We start from the raw sequence: 6,127 nt of genomic DNA, 5'->3' as shown, positions 1-6,127 counted from the left end.
AAAAGAAATCAACGTTACGAGAGCCAATCACTCGTAAATATGTATCAGAATTCCACCCCAGCCTCACCACAGCACTGGTAGGATGAACAAGGTAGATGATGCTGGGTGGAAGAGAGACACAGGTAAGAACTTGAACCCTTTTATTTTCCCTAACGTACACAAAACCCATCTTCAGAGAGACTAACAAGAAGTGCTAGATCTGAGACATTTATACCCCTTCTTGTTCAATCCCTCTGAAAATACGTCCTGCGTCTCTCGAAACTTTAAAGAGAGAGAGAGAGAGAGAAAGAGAGAGAGAGAGAAGACTTCAAGTTCTAACCCCTCTCTCTCTCTCTCACCCAAATTTCCACATGTGCTGGATCATCTACAAGACAAGTTTTGACCGCCTTTACGTTGACTGGAGGACCGATTTGACTAGTAACCAAGGAGACTCATTCCTCCCACACACATCTACGACTCATCCAATTCCGCGCAACGACGACTGATTTAAGTTACAAATAAAAAGAAACTGAAGACCAATTTATCACCAAAGAAAGGATGTGTAAATAAAAGATGCTGACTGACACTACCAACCATGATGCCTATTTCTTTATCTGTTCTTTATATTTCCTAAGGAGATTCATGTGCTCCTTGGATTACTTCTTCACAGTATCAATAGAGGGAAGAAATCTGTTACCCTTCACTATATTCCTGTCGTATTTAATGACTCTGTTGTAATTACTGAAGCCCTCTGTTGTATTATATGAAGCCCTCTGTTGTATTAAATGAAGCCCTCTGTTGTATTAAATGAAGCCCTCCTGTAATTAATGAAGCCCTCAGTTGTATTAAATGAAGCCCTCTGTTGTATTTAATGAAGCTCAGTCACTCTTCACCACACCATCGCATACAAAAGAAACCATCTAGTGTGGTTATCAATGCCTACCCCACATCACCCATCCCTTCTCCCACTACCAAGCCCACACCAGCAGAATGAGCCGTACCCACAAGGCACGAGACTCAAGCAGGTGAGTGGATGGCTGAACAAGGAGCCCACATAATTAAAGCGGAGTTCACAGGTTTTAAATCCCCCTGATACACGAACTTCATGCCCAAAAGTTCCCAGGTAAAAGTTGAAGAAGTCTGATCCTCGTGTGTTTACCTTGACTCTCTTGAGACGCTAAAATTCGCCCCCGGAACACGGAAGTCGGCAGTTCTTCACCCTACTCATCTATCTATCAATCTATCTATTGCCAGACGCCTTAATCCCGTAAGGGGTGACCTCAAACAAATCGTCTCCATGTCGCCCCGCCCCCTGCCATTTCCCTCCCCTCCTCCCAATTTACACCCCCTCTCTCATATACCTCTCTACTCCATCCCTCCATCTCATCCTCGGTCTCCCCCTCCGCCTCACTCACATACACTCTCCTGGTCAGTTTCCCACTCTCCATCCTCTCCACATGGCCAAACCACATCGCCTTGAACTTAACCACATTTAATATAATAACATCTCAGTTATCCTATTCTGAGTACACCTGTGCCACCACGTGAAGGGATCTCTCTGTATATCAATAAGTGTCCGTCTATAAACAAAAGCCATAGAACGACCAGAAGGGAAGCTAGAAAGAGAAAGGAAGCTACAAAGAGAAAGCTAGAGACAGAAAGGAAACTAGAGATATATAAAGAAAGGTAGAGATGGAAAGGAAACTAGATAAAGAAAGTAAAATAGAGATATAAAGAATATCTGAGATTGATGGGAAGCTGGAGACAGAAAGGAAGCTAGATTGAGAATGGAAGCTGGAAAGAGAAATGAGACGAGACACAGAAAGAAAGCTAGAGAGAGAAAGGAAGATACAGCTAGAAAGGAAGCTAGAGAGAGAAAGGAAGCTAGAGAGAGAAAGGAAGCTAGAGTGAGAGAGGAAGTTAGAGGGAGAAAGGAAGCTTGGGATGAAGACACATATATAAAGACAGAAATTAAGGGGACAATTTGCAAGTTAAAGATTTAAGGAAGACTTGGTGGGAAACTTAAAGACCTAAGCAGTATACAGAAGGCAATGTGTTTTTCCGATGCTTTTCTTGAGAGAGAGAGAGAGAGAGAGAGAGAGAGAGAGAATCAGCTCAAAATCAAAACACCTTAACAAGATTCGCCAAAAAAAAATGAATGAATATTTGATTAAAACCCTCCAGTGGAATGAATAATTTTGACATTTTTATTCTTCCTTGGTACTGGAGAGGGACGCCTTCACGTGGTGGCACCGAGAGAGCTGGACGGTGGAGCTGCCCGGTTATAAAAAAAAGTCCCTCAAATCCCTCGCAATCCCAGTAAGGCCGGATGGGGATTACAGGATGAAGGGTAGTCTCAGCCCGCAGTCCATTGGGTTCACGTTCATTTGAGCCTAGGGTTTCAACTTCTACTGCTACTACTACTACTGCAGTACTATCATTATTATTAACAGAGAGAGAGAGAGAGAGAGAGAGAGAGAGAGTATAGCTCGGGGGAGTTGGAGAGAGGATGTTATTGTCTGGAAAGGGAGAAAAAAAGAATGACACGGTTCTCTCTCTCTCTCTCTCTCTCTCTCTCTCCTACAGTTAGGTACAATACACATGTAGCTATCTATCTACTCAATCTATCTATCTCTATCTCTAGTGAGTGGGTTAAGTCAATTAAGGAGAGGTATGGCTTAATAAGACCTGGAATTAAAAGATAGGGATATGAGAAGAGGATAGGGGGATGAGGCTAGTAATAGGATGTAGTGTAGATAGATCGATAGGTAGATACATAGATGGAAATAGACTGACAGATATAAATACATACACACATACATATAAAGACAGACCGATAGATACATACATAGATAAAAATGGATATATAGATAGATAGATACATACACCCACAGAAAGGTGGACAGATAGATAGACAGATAGGCAGACAGAGAGATAGATAGACAGATAGACGGACAGACAGATAGACAGCTGGATAAAGGTAATTCAGTAGGTAGGCAGGTAAAGACACACACACACACACACACACACACAGTTACATAAGCCTCTCAGAATTAATACACACCAAGAGATTAGGTCCATTTTAACTACAAAAATATCCTTTCATCTTTTTTTACCCTCAGAAAATAACACTATGCTTCCAAAACACCTCTCACAGCGAAGGATTAAGGAGGATTAAGTAGAAGGTGAGGCTAATGTGGAGACTGTAATGTAAACTTAATCTATTTATCTATCTATCTATTTATCTACCTATCTATCTGCCTGTCTGTCTATCGGTATGTACTGTCAGACGCCTAATTCACATAATACTATCTGTCTATTTATTTATCTCAGTCTATCTATATCTATCTATCTACTTACCTATCTATCTATCTATCTATTGCAAGACGCCTTAATCCAAAGATGAACACAACCAAATTGCCTCCAAGTCGCCCTGTCCTCTGCCAATCGGATGCCCTCCCTCCAACTCACACACCCCATCCCTCCATCTCATCCTTGGTCTCCCCCTCCCTCAAATCCCTCTCTCCACTCTATCCCTCCATCTCATCCTTGGTCTCCTCAAATCTCTCTCCACCCCATCCCTCCATCTCATCCTTGGTCTCTCCCTCCCCCCTCCCTCAAATCCCTCTCTCCACTCTATCCCCCCACCTCATCCTTGGTCGTCCCCTCCCGCTCCTCAAATCTCTCTCTCCACTCCATCCCCCCCATCTCATTCTTGGTCTCCCTCGCCTCCTCGCCCCTTCTTAATACTTAAAATGGTAAATATACATACAGAAAAATTACAGTAACTTAATACATACCCTAACTACAAACTTGATGTACTGCTTGATCGTGAATTAAATATTGCTATAACCATAATATTACGGTGATGCACAAGGGAAAACAGGCACTCTAAATGGAAAAAGAAATGACAAAAAGCACGAAAAATAACAGGGAAATGAAAGTAGAAATATAATAGAGAAAAGAGAGAGTTAAATACAAAAATACTGAGAGAAATGAGAGAGGTTAAGGAAAGTACGAATGAGAAAAAAGAAACAAAGAATGAAATGAGTGGAGTTAAGGTTAAAAAGACTGGGAAAAAAAGTAAAAGAGAGGACAATAAGACTGAGAAAAAGAGTAAATGAGAGGACAATAACACTGAGAAAAAGAGTAAAAGAGAGGACAATAAGACTGAGAAAAAGAGTAAATGAGAGGACAATAACACTGAGAAAAAGAGTAAAAGAGAGGACAATAACACTGAGAAAAAGAGTAAAAGAGAGGACAATAAAATGAGAAAAAGAGTAAAAGAGAGGACAATAAAATGAGAAAAAGAGTAAAAGAGAGGACAATAAAATGAGAAAAAGAGTAAAAGAGAGGACAATAAAATGAGAAAAAGAGTAACAGATGAGACCAGTTAAAGCTTATAAGGCTGAGGAAAAGAGTAAGAGAAAGGAGAGGACAATAAAATGAGAAAAAGAGTAAATGAGAGGACAATAACACTGAGAAAAAGAGTAAAAGAGAGGACAATAACACTGAGAAAAAGAGTAAAAGAGAGGACAATAAAATGAGAAAAAAGAGTAAAAGAGAGGACAATAAAATGAGAAAAAGAGTAAAAGAGAGGACAATAAAATGAGAAAAAGAGTAACAGATGAGACCAGTTAAAGCTTATAAGGCTGAGGAAAAGAGTAAGAGAAAGGAGAGGACAATAAGACTGAGAAAAAGAGTAAGAGAAGAGAGAGGACAATTGGACTGAGAAAAAGAGTAAGAGAAAAGAGAGGACAATTGGACTGAGAAAAAGAGTAAGAGAAAAGAGAGGACAATAAGACTGAGAAAAAGAGTAAGAGAGAGAAGAGTTAAAGCCAATAAGACTGAGAAAAAGAGTAAGAAAAATGGGAAGAGTTTAGGTTAAGGAGATTGAGAAAAAAGAAAGAGAGGAAAGACAGGATTTAAGTGTACTGAGAAGAAGTAAGAGAAATTACGAAGAGTTAGAGTTAATAAGACTGAGAGAAACTGTAAGAAAATATTGAGCCAAGTCTTACAGGAGAAAAAATGATTTGAGAGGATTCAAGGCTTAGAACACTGAGGGAAAATGAAAATAAATGAGAGGAAAACGAAGGAACTGAGAGAATTTGAGGCTAAGAAAAGACTAAGAAAAAAGTTAAGAAAATGAGAAGATTCAAGGAAAGTAAGATAGAGAAAGTAAGCAAGAGAAGACAGAGAGGAAATTGGGTATATTAATCAAGACAGGATTGGGAGAGGATTGGGATGGTGGATTACGTGATTGGAGGCCACAGAGGAGATTAGACTGTGGGATGACGAGAGAGAGAGAGAGAGAGAGAGAGAGAGATGGTATGGCAGGGCTGGAGATGGAATGGCATGCTTGAGTGTAGTGGACAGATCTCCTATTACTGTCTTCCCCCCCCTCTCTCTCTCTCACACACACACACACACACACACACACACACACACACACACACACACACACACACACACAGTCTCCTCCTACCTGCGCAAAAGAGGTATCAACAAAAATCATAATTAAAATGACAGCGTTGCAAATACTAATGATGCTACCAATTTTGAAGAGAGCAGTAAAAAGACACTAATAAAAGTAAGTTAATTATTGCACGACATTACGCAAGGACTCAACAACAAAAAATATATAGCAATTTATGATTCAAGTTAGCAAGAGTTCATTACCTTCTGACATGGTTTGGATTTTTTTTTTTTTTATGGAAGGAAGAAGGAACCAAAGGCCAAAGTCCGCAAGGTTGTTCCCTCCATAAAAAATAAATAAATAAATAAATAAATATCAGAGAGACTAATTCGACTTCAAGAGTTCTTTTTCTTCCTGCCATTTTTACATTTTCTGTTTTTCAAGCATTTGCGACTAGACCAGGGCTGAAAAAAGACCTATAATATTTTTCACAATAAAGGTCAGTCGCATGATGGCCTAAAATACTAATCTATTACATTTATTCCTTACTAAAAACGGAAAAGAAAATTGCATGATAGCTGTACAGTCAAAAATAATAATAATAATAATAATAATACCGTAATAAAAACTATCTTCCCAGTTCCATCTGAAGAAAATTAACAGCTGGCGAAGTACAATGAAAAACCCATCTCTACTAGTGTGTGTTTCAGAGGGTTTCGATTTTTCCGCGAT

The sequence above is a fragment of the Coenobita brevimanus genome, chromosome 29 (assembly GCF_032717465.1).
Source record: "Coenobita brevimanus isolate Jiangsu-jjx chromosome 29, ASM3271746v2, whole genome shotgun sequence".
In the NCBI taxonomy this organism is placed as follows: domain Eukaryota; kingdom Metazoa; phylum Arthropoda; class Malacostraca; order Decapoda; family Coenobitidae; genus Coenobita; species Coenobita brevimanus.
Note: the sequence above shows the minus strand (reverse complement) of the source record.